Source organism: Rhinolophus hipposideros (assembly GCF_964194185.1).
Source record: "Rhinolophus hipposideros genome assembly, chromosome: 19".
NCBI classification, from domain to species: domain Eukaryota; kingdom Metazoa; phylum Chordata; class Mammalia; order Chiroptera; family Rhinolophidae; genus Rhinolophus; species Rhinolophus hipposideros.
In genome coordinates this window covers 17,821,610-17,838,104 of record NC_138065.1, presented here as the reverse complement: position 1 = coordinate 17,838,104, position 16,495 = coordinate 17,821,610, and positions in this window count along the sequence as shown.

Sequence of the window (16,495 nt, the reverse complement as noted above, 5' to 3'; positions counted from 1 at the left end):
TTTTATCCGAAAACCAATGACCATTGGGGTGGAAGGGGACATGGGGAAGCACCTAGAGCAAATAAAAGATATTGCTAAAATTAATATTTCTTATTAAAATTAGTCTTGAAGAGTATCCCGCGACTTGGTTTAGTCATTCATTCTTGGGTTCCTTTGCCTTCCTTTATTTTTCCTTTGATTAGCCATTTATTACCTCATCTTCAAAAACTAGGAAAAAATTTATATCTTGCATGAAGCTCTCCTAAATATCTTGGATTTTTTTTCTTTAATCATGTGTTTAAAATCATGAATTTGTGTTTAAGATCATGAATTTGCCCATTTTTTGATATGCCATCAGATTAAATTCCACTTCTGGGTATTTATCCAAAGAAATCCAAAACACTAACTTTAAAAGACATATGCATCTATATGTTCACTGCAGCATTATTTACAATAGTCAAGATATGGAAGCAACTTATATATAGGTAGATGATTGAATAAAGAAAAAATTGTACATATATACAATGGAACATTACTCAGCCACAAAAAGAATGAAATCTTGCCATCTACAACAACAAGGATGAATCTAGAAAATAAGTGAAATAAGTCAGACAGAGAAAGACAAATACAATAAAATTTCACTTTTATGTGAAATTGAAGAAACAAAAGAAGAAACAAAACAGAAACAAACTCATAGTCACAGAAAACATTTTGATGGTTGCCAGATGGGAGAGGTTTGAGGGTGTGTGCCTTGGAGGAAGGGGGGGAGAGATCAAGAGATACAAATTGGTAATTACAAAATAGTCATAGGGATGTAAAGTACAGCATAGGGAATATAGTCACACTGTAATAACTATATGGCATTAGATGGTTACTAAATTTATCAGCGTGATCACTTTATAAGTTATATAAACGTCTAATCACTATGTTGTACACCTGAAACTAATAAATATTGTATATCAACTGAAATTGAAAAATAAAAAAAAATATATTTTAAAAATAGGATATGCAATTATTTATAATTAGTATTGCTATAAAAATTTTTGATTACTATGTGCCTTACTCCTCTCAGGCTGCCATAATACAATACCACACACTGAGTAACTTAAATGACAATAATTTATTTCCCACAGGTTTGGAGGCTGGAAGTTCAAGGTCATGGTGTTGACCAATCCAGTTCACAGTAGAGCTCTCTTCCTGGCTGGCAGACAGCTGACTTTTTCCCATGGTCTTTCCTCTGTGCTCTCCCAGATTGAGCACAAGAGAGTGAGAGACAGGGAGCACACTCACACAAGAGTCTCTCTGGTGTCTTTTGTTAAAAGGACATTAATCCCATTGTATCAGGGTCCCACACTTATGACTTCATTTAACCTTAATTATTTCCATAAAGGCCCTATCTCCATATATAGTCACATTGCAGGTTAGGGCCTCAACATATGACTTTGGAGAGGACAAAACATTTAGTCTATAACACTATATAAGTGTTGGACAAACTCAAGGATATCCAACTGTTCATTAAATATCAGGTATTGAATATTACATCCTAATATTCAATAAATAAAATATATTGCTAAAATTAATACTTCTTATTAAAATTATTAACATTTAACAGATGTTAATGTTGTCAAGTCTCTTACTATTCTTACACTTATGGACAAAAGTGGGGAGGAAAATATTTTATTATTACAACTCTCATAATTATTAGTGTTTTAAGTGATGTTTTGTAGAATGCAATGACTACTTCTAAAGTAATAAATCCTGAAAGGGATGCTACACTAAATGTAGATTCAATAGGCTAAGTCTAGTGATTTTTACCATAATCTATTTTGACTACATATTCATCAATTTTAATTATTTTTAAGTTGTGTTTCTAATGGAAAATTAGAATTTTTTTTTATAGGGGTGAGGAAGGGGGCTGTCAAAACCCTAGTTTCCCAGTGATTGTACATGGCATAAGAACAATCTAGAACTCCCCTTGAACTATACTGTAAAATACAGAGATATCCGAGTGTTGAAGAGAAGTTGGCCCACCATAGAATCTCTGTGGTGAGGGATGAGGTGACTGTGTCATAGTACCAAATAGAAAATGCAGCTAAATTCAGAGTAACCCCAAGGTAGGGTCTAGTTACTCAGTAAGAGGGAGTATTCTATGGGACTTCAGCCATGCAAACAGCAGAGACCATAAATTTCACCAGCTTAGATCAGATCAGAACTTTTTCCTAGTCAAGATAAGAATTAACTCATGTAATTATAACAAAGACTCTAGTAATTATAATGGTCTTTCCCAAATTAAGTTGGGGAAACAAATTCAGAGAGATAAACTTGGCCATAGTCGTACAGCAAATAAGGGTTAAAAGATTCTAGCTTGTTCAAAAATAGTATTGAATTTTCTTATTTCATTTCTATCTTTGATCGATCTTCCAGATGAGACTGTGACTATATATCCCTAGCTTATGATATTTTTGGGCTCAATTTAAATCAAGAAATTAAGGCTGTGTTTAATTATTCATGAAGAAGTCAAAAAAACATTTTCAGAGGCAGTATGTTCACGATAACTCTTAAATAATAAGTGTTTAAGGTGAATCCGAAAATAAAAATGTTCTAGAAAGCAGGAAAAAGTGGTTCTATTTAAAGTCACTCCAGTGCACATTTAATTTAAAACACTGATTTTAAAACTCTTCTTAATATAATGGATGCATAACAATATTCCAAATAAAAGCCTAGGAAAATAATTTTAATATACTTAATATTTTCAAGTTGCCTCTTTTTGGTTATTTAAAGAAAACCCGAAACATCAGGTTTTAGGCTTGCAGACTGAATGTTTTCATTCAGCAATTTTCTATTGAATTTATTCTTGTAGAACCTGTGTTTTACAATTGATAATTTATTCGATATTATTTACATTCTTACATTTATTTTTGATTCAATTATATCCATTAATAATACTAATACATCCATTAATATTAATATTTATTAATTAATTAATTAATATTATTATCCATTAATAATAATAATACAGCATATTTTGGCAAAATTTCTTTAAATAAATTCCTCTTACATGAAGATTAATACAGATTCATCAGTTTCATAGACTCCCTGTTGAAATCTCAATGGGATTTTAAAATTTAAATAAACTATACAGTTTTGTTGCCGGAGAAAAATATAATTAATCTTATTTTCATGAATTTTATTCAATGATTATTGAGCTACTAATTTCCTCAAGTAATAATATAAATCTAAAGCTTCCATTTACTATTAATGCTTTAATTAAGTGTTGCCAACTGCTGTGGCGTTTTACAAATGCCCAAATAGGTTAGAATCTTAAATAGGTCAATTTTCTTGTGCAAATATAGTTGCTTTTTGCTGCATTTGCTTTCTATACAATTCAGACTTGCAGAACTTAAGGTCAAGTCAGGAAGATGTGTTTTCAGAAATGTTGAGAGTAAAGCATCAGGACAAACAAAAACCCCTAAAGATAAGCACTTAAGCTACAGAAAGGTCTTTGAAAAATTGGAAAGTATTTGGAATTAAGGAAGGAAAATGGAACTCTGAAAATAATAACCAAATTCACATTTTCTAAGTTTTAAATAATGTCGTTAAATATCTGTTCAAGAAGAGTAGGGAATGTGGGTAATTCATGCTGGTAAATGGAAAAAATATGATCATGTTTGGATACAAATTAAGAAATTTGTGTAGAAAAATAACAAAACCAAAAAGTAAAGCTAAAGCAGAATATAAAATGAAGCAATCCTTTACAATAAAATCAATTTCAAAGGAAAAAAATAATTTATTTTCCTATTTCAAATATAGTGTGAGCAAAGGTTTAGCAGAGATCAACTGGTAGCATGACTTCTGGTATTTCAGATTCATGGTTGACTCAACTGACAAAGATTCATCATATATGAGGTGTGATCAAACAATATTGTGAATATTTAAATAAAAAAAATACAGTATAAGATACATTGCCATTAATCCCTCTCAAAACACTTCTCCTAATTTCGAACACACTTATCCCATCATTCTTGCCACTTTCTGAAGCCGTTCTGGAAGTCTTCTTTCATGATTGTTTTTAGTTGCACTGCAGTGGCTTCCTTGATGTCCTGAATCAATTCAAAACGTTTACTTTTCATGGTCATTTTGACTTTGGGAAAGAGCCAGAAGTTGCACAGTGCCAGATCCAGTGAATAAGGTGGATGAGGACACACCGTAATGTTTTTATTTCACAGAATTGCTGTACCAGAAGCGATGTGTGACACAGAACCTTTCCATTGTGATCACAAAATATGGTGAATGCTGCTGTCGAGTGCCATCCAACGGAAAGGCCCTACCTTTCTTCAATATGGGAAGTGGCGCATCAAACCTTAGTAACAGTTTGTGACAGGTTTCAACTTGCTCAGTGCAGTCAGTCTGGCATAAGCTACAGTTGAGAGAAGGTATGTTTTAAAGTGTGCCCTAAATTGTCCTCCCCCATGACAATACTACGTGTCACACGTCGCTTCTGGTATGTGGCAATTTCTGTCAAATAAAAACATTATGGTGTGCCCTCATCCATCCACCTTATTCACTGGATCTGGCACCACGTGACTTCCGGCTCTTCGCCAAAGTCAAAATGATTCAGGAGATCGAGGCAGCCAAGATAGTGCAACAAAAGCACTATCTTTTGTTGTGCTTTTGTTGCACAATAAAAGATCCATGAAAGATGACTTCCAGAGCTGCTTCAGAATGTAGCAAGAACTATGGGATAAATGTATTCGAAGTGAGGGGGAGTATTTTGAGGGGGATTCATGGCAACGTGTTTTTTACTGTAATAATTTTTTTAAATTTAAACATTCACCATATTGTTTGATCACACCTTGTACACATAAGATATTAGAGTTGAAATGTACTTTTTAAACATGCGAGCACATTGAAATCTAGACTTTATATATCAATACATATTCAAAACATCAGGTTTTACGCTTGCAGACTGAATGTTTTCATTCAGCAATCCTCTATTGAATTTATTCTTGCAGAACCTATATTCTAACTAGGGCAACAGACACTAAATAATCATGACAAAATGACATAAATGTTTTGATAGAGGTGCCTTTTAGCACAAGGATTTTCCAAAAATGTGTTATTTAGATGAGTCTTCAAAGATGAAAAGGTATTTAACAGGCTTGAAAAGGTGGAAGAGAGTATAGTATTAATAAAAATGTAGAAGTGTAAAAAATGTGGCCTCTTCAGAGAATCATTGGAGTATAAAGTGCGTTGGGGAAGACCATTTTATTCTTCATACTTTCGTACTACCACTGGACAGCAAAAATGGAAGGTTTTGGTATTGTAGAGCTGATATGATGGGTCAGCACATTTTTCACAGCACCACTAAGACCTATCCACTAGAAAAATTAACATTTTCAGTTTGATTGACGCATGTAACAAGAATAAAATATTTACATCCCAACATACAGACCGAATAACTAATAATATGTAAAATCTTCCCTTGTGCATATATTGTTCATTTCAATACTTGGAGGTGAACCAATCCCAAGCATCAAGGGAGTAACACCACAAATGAGTCTTCAGAAAGTCTAGACCCTAAATACACTCCTGGTAGAGATCCTCAGAATTCTCTTTCAGGTAAATGTTCTCTATTCACCTATCACTTTTAACTGATAATCAACTTCCTTATCAGCCTAAATCTTTATCAGGATTTGTAGTCCTTTTAACAGCAGCATGAAAGGCATTCAGAAAAGAAAAGGACATCCTCTATGTGAAGGTAGCGGCCCTCCAGGTGAATGAGAACACCTGAAATAATCATTCATTTAGATGTCTTGTTATTCTGGGAGTACATGTATCAAATCCTATATAACTTCCTAAGTTTGGGGTGACAGGGGAGAAGAATAGTCTATTTAAACGGCATGTTTACTTACTTTATATTGCTTTACTCAGATAAGGCCCTAAGGCAGTTAGAGCACATGTGCTCTAGGACACACTAAGAGACATATGTCAAAAGCCCAGAGGCTGAATGTCTGGAAGGGCTTATTGAAATAGGGACTGATTTTTTTCCATCAAAATCAACAGGTATTTATTGAACACATTTGTACAAGGAATTGTTCAAAATTCTATACAAACATTCTTGCTCTCATAGATGTTACTAATAGATGTTAGAATAAAGAAAATGCCCCAAAATAAATAGTCTAAATAGTCTAACAGGATCATCAATGACATCCAGAATTATAGAGTAAATATATAGCAGTTCAAACACTTCTCCAACATAGCTCTCTTTTTGAAGGACATTCTCCAAAGTTTTGACTGACTACTGCTCATTGTATTTTTCCTATTTTACACTGACCTAGTAGCTTATTCTCTTATAAAAGAAAAAGTAGGGTTTGACACCAGGGTAAAATTCATCCCATAACAAGTAGACTCCAAGATGTGGACCTCAGGCCTGGTGCGAACTTCTCTATAAAGGTGGATCCTGTAGTGCGGGAGGCTGAGCTTCCCGGGATCATTAATGCCTTAGCTCACTATCTTATCAATCTTTCAAAATCTTAGATGAACTATCTTTATTTTGTAGTCTTCTCTACTATGTTATACTCTTTCTTAAGATAGGGAATGGGTCTTAACACCTCTGTGCTTAGCAAAAAAATAGCTGTTAAGTATTTGTTTAACAAATTTGAAGGAACTATTATAAATAATATGCTGCTATTATAAAACATCAATAATGCTTATGATGGTGAAAGATTATAATCAGTCTGCATGTTTACTAAACAGACTATTAGACAGCTATAAAAAGAGATGCATGTATGTTATATACAATATTTTCATATAATTTTTACTGAAATATCATAATACAAATTACATAGAAAGAGTTATATGAACATTTTAATTTTTTAAAGCCTAAATATAAAGTTAAAGTTTGGAAAAGTTATTATATTATTGGTTATCTTTGGGAATGGAGATGATGGAAGATATTATTTAATTTTTTACCTTATCCTGCATTTTGAATTTTTAAACATCTATTAACTTTTATAAAATGAAAATATAAAAAATAATTTTAGAACTTATTTTTGATGCCAACATGTACTGCACAAGTTTTTATTCATTTATTTATTTTGCAGCCTGGCATCACTTACTTATTAATAATAGTTTATTTAACATTCCGGTAACTTAGGTTAAAAAAAAATAGAAATACAAGAGGAAGGGAATAAAAGATAGAAGTTGCAGGAAAGGATTCAAAATATATAAATACTAGTGCCTCACTTATAGCAAAATCAAATACTTTTCAAATATTCAGCTAACTAGCAAATTTGAAGTGATCTCAGAAACACAAAAATACAGAAAAGAATTATTTAATTCCTCGTAAAACACACCCTGGATTATGTTTTACGATATTACTTCCATATACTTAAACCGGTCAAAATGTTTTCACTTTCTCTCATTGCTTTGTAAATTTGGTATTATGCCAAGAGGAACATCTTCCAGCTGAACAAATAGAATTCGTCGTAGTTCACTGAAGCTTTGAAATGTAAACTGAAAATAATTTGAAAATAATTTACAGTTTGGCTCAAACACTAAATAAGATATTTTTTGAGCACTTGCCAATTCCTCTTTACCTGGTTAATCATTTTTTGAAAACTATACAACTTCTTTAATGGTTTCCCATTGCTTTCAGAACACAAATCAAGGGGTGATTAATTTTAATTCTGACATATTTTGGTGTGTATGTAAAGAAATTAAGCTATGGGTGGGGTCATTATTATTCTTGCACTCCATATCATTTTGGAATGGGAAATCACTTAAACTTGTAATCACTAGTATCTCCGATTTCAGCCTTAAGCCTCAAAATTGGTTCTATTCTGGAATACATAATCATTCTCATGGTTTAACACACAGGTCTAGCTAAATAAAAAATTAAAAATTGCCAAAAGTACATCTGGAAACAACATTAAAGGTATGGATTTCATACAGAATCTTATAGAATCTTATTCTTAAATACAAAAGCATACCTTCAATGTATAGTTCCACTTAAGAATCAATTCTAACTTTCAATGTTCAGTAACAGTGTAATATCCATTGTAACTTCGGGGATGGCAAATACTGTCATTGTATACTCAAGTTAATTACAGTGATGGATCTTGGAAATTATTTCTTGATACCATCCCGTTAAGAAAGAGCTAAATGCAGAATGTCAGTTTATGGAAATTGTGTACATAATAGACTGAGGTTTCTTGGTATGTTCCTACTGTAGCCAGTTGAAATGCTTCCATTCCTCCCTTGAGTGTAATGAGAGAACACTTTTTGGGCTTTGAGGCTACAAATGCAAACCTCTTCAGTTGTATCTTTAAAAACAACTATCAAATAACTCTTTGGAATGCTCCATTTTTTTCTCTTTTGCTCAGAATTTGTCCTTTTCTTATATCTTTTTATTTAGTTTGGCCTAAAGCCCAATATCTGTCTCCTCAGCTGATACCAATTTGACTCCTAGGTTCTCCAGCACACTATGTGCTTCAATAAGCCAGTTGACCACAAGAAATCTGATTTTGACAATTTAGTGACACAATCAGCTGCTGCCTGTCTCTTTCCAAACAGGCAGACATTCCCTCACATGGGTATTTACATACTGGTGATTATCTATTTTTTTCTGGAGGGCATTCTTTTCTGATAATTGAAAGAGAAATCACTGGTAATCTCATTCAGTGATGATCCAAAACATAAAACTCTGTCCTGGTTGTTGAACAAAATAAAAGCAATAAGCAGAGTTGTGAAGGATGTGGTATAAAAACAATGAAGTTTACCTACAAGTTAATCCTTATGTTCATTTACTTGTGTCACCTTGCAGCTATCAGAAAGAAAGAGATCTCCTTCCTCCAAAGTGTTCTCCCTTCCAATCACCTGCATATAGTAGGTACTCTCTTGCCTTAAATTTCTCTCTCGATTATATTTTTCCTTTAATGTTAGTATTTAGATATTAAGTCTCTTCCATTAAAAATAAAAAGAAAATGTTTCCTTGATGCCTCATCTCCATGTAATAATAGCATCACTCCCCCTTTTAATCATAATTCAGCTTTTTAAAGAGTTGCCTATACTCTACTAAATTATTTCCAAATCACCTTTCAAACCTAAGGTTAAAATGCTCTTAGCTGCAAATAACTGAAAAATAAAAATTGCTCAAACAACAAGTGTTTTTATTATCTCATCTATTATGAATCCATAGTTGGATAGTTCTAGAATTGGTAAATCCAGCAGTTTAATAATTTCAGGGCTCTGCTTCGACTTCTTTGTGATTTTCCTTACTTTTGTGTCATGGTCAAAAGAATCTGTTAATCAATGTTCAGACAGAAAAGAAGGGGAAAGATTTCTCCATGGTTTTTTTGTTGTTGTTTATTTTGTGTGTGTTTTTAATGAAGGAAGGGAGTATTTCCTAGAAAACTCCAGCACATTTACCATTATATTTAATTGATAAGCACTTGGTTACATTTTCCACCCTAAACCAATCACCCAAAAATAGAATAAGATAACCTCTATTTTTTTTCTAGTAAAACTAATTGCTTACCTGACATTTCCACTTAACTGTCCCAAAAGCCTTCAAATTTAACATATGCAAAAACTGAACTCATCTTACACTTTGATCTCTCTATTTGTTCCTTATCTCAGTGAGTGGCACCTGCATATGATTCATTTCTTGAGATAAAAATTTGTATCTCAACACCAACATTCAATTAGACACAAAATTATGAAGATTCTATGTTCTTAATACTTCTTCAGTTCATCCACTTCTTTCCATCCCTAATTTGGCTAGGGTAAGTATCATATCTTGGTTGGATTGCCATTTTTTTGCTAAATCGATCTCCTGCTTAATATCTTGTCCCTTCTCATGCATTCTTTTCATCCCCAGAGGAATTCATTAAAAAAGCAAAGTGGATCACATCATATCTACCCGCATACAGTGATTCATTGGTTACTGGCAGCCTGGAAGGTGAATTCAATCCTTAGCAGGTATATGAGGGTCTTCTGGCCACTGACAGTGTCTCCAGCCTCATCATTGTAATATGGCTCCAACCACCCCAAATTACCTGCAATTCTCCAATGCCCAATGCCCCATTCTCTCTCTCAACTATGGTCCTTCACAGATTGCAGCTTCTTTGTAGAGAACAATATCCCCAATCCCAGCCCTAACCCCAGTAGACCTTGCTAATTATTTTTTCAATACCCAGCTCAGAAGACTTTCTAAGCAATTTTAACATTTTTCGATCTAGTTTAGGTGCCTGTTTGTTCCTTTACTATCATAACATTTAACATTTTGCATTCTCCTCATCCCCAGAGGAATTCATTTAAAAAGCAAAGTTGATCATGTCATATCCACCTGCACACAGTCATTACCAATTTTCTTATCATTTTTGCTATTGACTGTATGGTTCTTGATACAAAGGCTCTGTATCCTCTGAACGAGGACAGTGCCTAGGGCATAAAGCGTTCTCAATAAAAGTTTTTTTAATATATTATGTGCATATGTCAAAAATTTTAAAGCAAAATTGAAATATATAGTTCATAAAGAAAAAAATTATGCATGTATGGATTTTTATAAGTTTCTGTCACAAAACAGAAACACTAAATTACATATAGTTGTATATTATATTGAAAATAATAAAATAGGCATTTTTAGGAAAGTGTGAAATATGTAAACAACACAGGACACTATTATAATAAATTATATTATTGGAACTACTTCTGCCATATTCCTAACTTTTCATTCTCAAATGAAATTCAATCCACTACATTTAATTAATGTTTTTTAGCTTTATTTCACTTTATATATTTATTCCTTTTATCATTACTGCCTCTTTTTGCTTCTATGGTTCAGCCCTGCTCTTATCAAGTATCTTCACCAAAACTCTGAAATTATGCCTAATATAGTTAGTCTGGTGACCACTTTAATTAATTGAAATAATTCAACACATTGGAGAAGCAGTACAAGGAGAGCTAGTTTAAAAGAGCTATACAAAGACAAACAAGTAATGCTCTACATCATGAGAAAATTATAGCAACATAAATCAGGGACTAAGGGTATTTTTTATACACTTTTTTTTAGTATTTTAAGTGGCCATTTACATTGAATAAATAATTACTTTGATTAGATGTATGCTTCAAATATGATTCCGTTTTAATGACTGCAAGAAAAGAGGATTTGATTAACTCATACTTAGATATAATGAACAAACATACATTAATAGCCTCCTATGATCAAAGCAATATGTTAATGATTGATGGTGCAAAGATTATCTAGCTGGCAGACAAATAAATATAAACAAATATCCCATTTGCAACGCAATGTAATAGTGATACTAGCTCTGGAACTACCAATGTATGTATAGAAAATCTTAGCTTCATTAATAAACTATTATGAGTCTTTTATTTTTTAAAAATGTACTTACAATCAGGACTATTTCTTGGGATAATAAATTTGACAAGTTTATTATTACTATAGAAATTATCACACTCTATATTATCCTAAACTTTCTTTTCTGGAGACTTGAACTGTCAAGGCTAATAATATCTGTTGCCATATGAAGTCACAACTATGTGCCAGGTGCTGCGTTTGATGTTTCAATGTTTATGATCTAATTTAAACCTTAAAATGATCCTGGAAGAAAGTTATTGTCATTCTTATTTTGCACATAAGAAACCCACAGCTTAAGACACTAAATTTAACAATTAAGAACACTTCAAGTTACAAGTAGCAGAAGCTCCAGTGAAAATGAATAAAACTGAAAGCCTCCTCAGTTTATCTTCACTCTCTGGCTTTGTTGAGCAGCTCTGGAATTTACACTTTCTCTTTTCAAGCTCAATGAGTAATTTGAAAGTCTGGGTAGACAAAACTTGGTATAAACTTCTCTTTTCGGCTGCAACTCTGCAGAAGCAATTGTCCCCTTGTGATGCGGGAAGTACATAATATGAAGTTCTTGATTATTACCTGCCACCTTGCCTCTGATTGTTAGTTTGGGTAGCATCCACCATGCAAGGCCTTAAGATTTCTAGTCCTTAAACATCATAGATAGTAAAGCCCAAGCAAAATTGGCTTTTGTAGAAAGGTTATATTTTCTTTTTCCCCTACTTCCAGATAGGCCAGTTTTAACTAAGCTTCTCAGTTTCTTATAGGTCCTTAATAGGTGTAAAATGTGACAAACATACTCCAGCATTCTAAAGTTTTTCTACCAAATTCCTTACTCTGCAGTATTTGTAATAGGTTCATTGTTCAAATTCCATGATCCAACTGGCAACATTCTAATTAGCTGTTTCACTACCAAGAATAACAATGGCCAATCTTCCATCCTAGAACACAGGGCACCTCACCACTGTATGCTCTATTTCTACTCATCCAATTTCAAAATTTTAGAAACTTACTTCTAACGTGCCCATGTTTTGATATCAAAACTTGAATCAGTGAGAATTATTTAATACAAATACTAAGTAGAGGTATGAAAACCAACCCCAAATGGCCTAGGCAAAAAAATGAATGTATTGGTTTATATAACTGAGGATTCTAAAAATAGGGCCTATGTCTGGCAGGTGAACAGAAGGCACAAGCAACGTCATCAGGATTAGCTTTCCTACCTTCTCTCAGAAATACTTTCTCTGAGTTGACTATGGTGCTGCAGCACCTAGCCTGGTATCTCTCAAGTAATGCCTGGTGATGGAGCATCAGCTCTGCTCTAGCATTTCCAAGAGAGGTCTCACTACCTGTTACTGATCGTGATCCCTGATCGTGTCTCATGCCCATGCTTTGGCCAAGCATTGGGACCTGAGGCGATGTGATACACCAGTTAACTTTGGACAAGTTCACTCACTGCAACTCTGAGTCAATGATGAAGCCTAAACAAAACATGTGGGAAAAGTGGAGAGACAGAGGACCGAAAAAAAGTTAGGGGATTTGACACGAAAAGGGAGGAGATGAGGTAGAAGTCCAATTAACAGGGGCACTAGCTAGCATGTGACTAGAATAGAATTTGAACCTGTGTACGTTTCTAAGCATACACCGTCCTGTACCCCTAAATTCAATATTAAGGGTTTCCATAACCAAAACAATTATCTAATTCCCTATGTGATTATATTTTATAGACTTTCTCTTTTCCAGAAAATTATCTTACAACCTGTTTTAAATGCATTGTTTTGCATGTAATTTTTATCATTGGCACTTTTGTGAGGTAATTAACAACATAACAAAGCATGTTTGCAGTTCATCTTTGTACTTGTCAACCTCAAGAAACAGGGACTTCTTATCTGTTTTAGAAAAGCTTGAAGCTCTAAAATTTGGTAAAGTATTCTGAAATCTGTTTAAGCCCTATCAAAAGCTCCTTGATTCCTGGGGCACAAAATTAACTAAATAAGATAAACTCTCACTCAGAGGAACAAACGCTCTTTAAATCCCTATGCAGAATAACTAATATTTGTATAAGTATGTCCAGTTTTCAGAGCTTCTTCAAGGTCCTCAAAATAGCAAATGATATATTTTATTGTGCTAAAATTTTCTAATTTATGATATTGTTTCTACTTTCCTCCAAGCATTTTGTGTTTATATTTTAAATATACTCATTTTGTATGAAAGAAATGGAATTTTCTAAGATTTATTTTAGAATTGGCTTTTATAATTTGCTCCTAGCATCCAAGAATCTTCATATATAGTCTCTTTAATGTAGGTAAATCATTTAAATCACCTTTAACAATACCACTTTAATGATAAACAATATTTGATAAAAACAATGATACATTTCTTTAAACAGATTGAATTGTTGTCTATCTTTGTATTCCCCACCAGGTTACCTATCCAACACCTAGCACAGAGCTGTACACATAAGTGCTAAGTAGGTTTCTGTAAGATACAATTTAGCGACTTAACACAAATTGGAAAACAGTACATTAGATATCTCTAGATATGGCCTTTATTGTTTGAAGTCATAAACCTAAGCCAGGGTTTTTACTAAAGATAACATAGTTACATTGTATGGCTACATATAATGCAGTAATAAGTACAGCAAAGTGATATATTAAATTTAATTCCTTCAACAAATACCCATTGAACTTCTGCCATGTGTCAGATATGTTGAGGGCTGGTAACATGTTAATAAAGAAAGCAAAGACTGTGCACTCAGGATGTGATGGGATAAGATATGAGCAATCTCTTAATACAGTGTGTTAGATTCTTTTCAATGTTTGTTTAACTTCTTATTAAGTTTGGTTTTTAAATAAAAAGAGAAACACATTATAGACTTCTATCGTTTTCCTCACTGGCTTAATTTAGAATAGGCTTCCATTTGTCTGGATTAGTAATCTTAAAGATAGTATATTTCCTTTAATCTTAAAAAAAAGTTTCCATACATTCATATCATAATACTTGAAGTATTGTATTACCAAAAGAATAGTTTGCATAACCATAATAATCACTCCTTCATTCAACTAACAAATATTAGTATTGTTGTATGCATTTAATTTATTTTTCCTGTACATCTTTTAGTTATTATTACCCTAGGAGACCTATATGACCTTTTTGAGACTTGGGTAAAATTCTGAAATACTTATAATTTTTTACAAATTTAATTGGGAAATTGGCATAGAGCAGAATATTATCTTATATTTTGGTACAGCTAATCCAGGAAAGGTGAAGCACATAGGATGTACTGAAAAGAACACTGGATTGAAAGTCAGAAGTTTAAGATTTACCTGACTATTTTCTTTAACCTTGCACAATCACTTCATTGCACTTTTACATTGACTCTCTTACCTATGTTTAGTCACTTATTGCATCTATATAATACCTTTTGATTAGAAATGAACTAACCTTTCACAACACAAAATATAAATAATAGCAATGATTTTTTAATTACCTGAAAGATTAAGAAAAGGAATAAAATTTGGGTGGGTCACATCTTGAAAAATTACTGTGCCACATTTTTTATTGGACATAGTCTACTCCACAAAAAGAAAAAGGAAAAAAAAAAGCCATGCTTTTTTTCTATGTGCTTCCCTCTAAGATACATTGCTAATATTCTCAGGGAGGAGACAAGTCCAATATTGAGAAATCAAATTCTTAGAACCCACTGTCCTAATCCAAATATCTTTTCTCCTGGGAGTGTTATGGGTTGTGGGGGGAAGACTAACTATTAGGAACTTTCTACACATAAGCTGCTTACTCATTCATTCACAAATATTTGTTGAGCATCTTCTATATGCCCACATTCTAGCCAGGGAATATAAAGATGAATAAGTCATGGTTCCTGCCATCAAGTAGCTCAGAGTCTAACAGGCAAAGTTTATAAATCTATTATTTTTGAGGGTGTTTTGATTAGTGTCTACAGTACTCTTTTGAGTGGAGCACTGCTATAGGGACTATCAAGACAGAGGGGCAAATCTATTAGAACTAAGGGAATAGGAATCCTATGAGGAGGACAGTAAGAATTAGTAACATGCACACACACACACACACACACACACACACACACACACAGAGGCACAATACCCCTGAGCCCACATTTAGTATGAAAGTAAATTCAGGAAATGAGAAATAAACTGAAAAGGCAGAAATTTATGTTCATGGTACTTCTTATTTAAGGAATCTGAATCACTTAGATCTGTTCTATAGTAAAATATGAAAATGTATTATAAAACTTTTGGACGGTGTCTTCAGAAATATTTTGAAAAAAATAGATCACTGAAAGGCCTAAATAATTGAATTGAATGCTATTTTCCAATTTCATTTTCCTGGTTTAGATCTCAGAATTCCAGTGACTTTTACATCAGTGAATTATTCATATATTTACTCTCCATTTACGTAAAAAAGACTCCAACCAATGGACAGGGGGACAGCTGGAGTAGATATTGGCTGTGAATGCAGAAAAGAGTTTTGTCTGTGTATTTGTTTGGGGAGAAGAGGTTGAGTACTTCTCAGAGAATCAATAAATCGGCTACTTGGTCATTAATCCTGAACTTTTGGAAAAACTCATAAGTTTTTTTATAATGGCTTCAGTAAAGATTTCTTCCTAAGAATCTGGCCAACAATACTCTTCAGTCAGGTATGCTGGACATTGCTGTGAATACTGGGAAATAAACCAAGAAGAATAAATTATAAATTGCAAGCCAAAATACACACCAGTGTAAAATACTGCTTTGTAATGTTTGGCTCGTGTAAAGAAGGTGTGCCCTTTCAATTCACTGGAAATATAGCTGAAGCACATTTTTAGGACATTTGCTGATTAATTCCCATTTCCAGGTAAGGAAAGTACCAGGTGTTTCATGTACCTCTCCCAAACAGTTCTCTTCTGCCTACCTTTGGTATTTCACACCTAGGTTAACCTGAGGCCTCTCATTCTTAATCCTTGAACTCCTCTGTTACCTTGTTTAGCTTAAAATAAGGTATTCCACTGTTTCACGCTAGGTTCCCCTAAATTCATACCCTAAGAGGATTCCATGTGGGGTGGGGGAAACTGCTAGAGAAATGAGAAGGAAAGGAGGTCATGTAAAGGTGAAATATCAAGCAAGT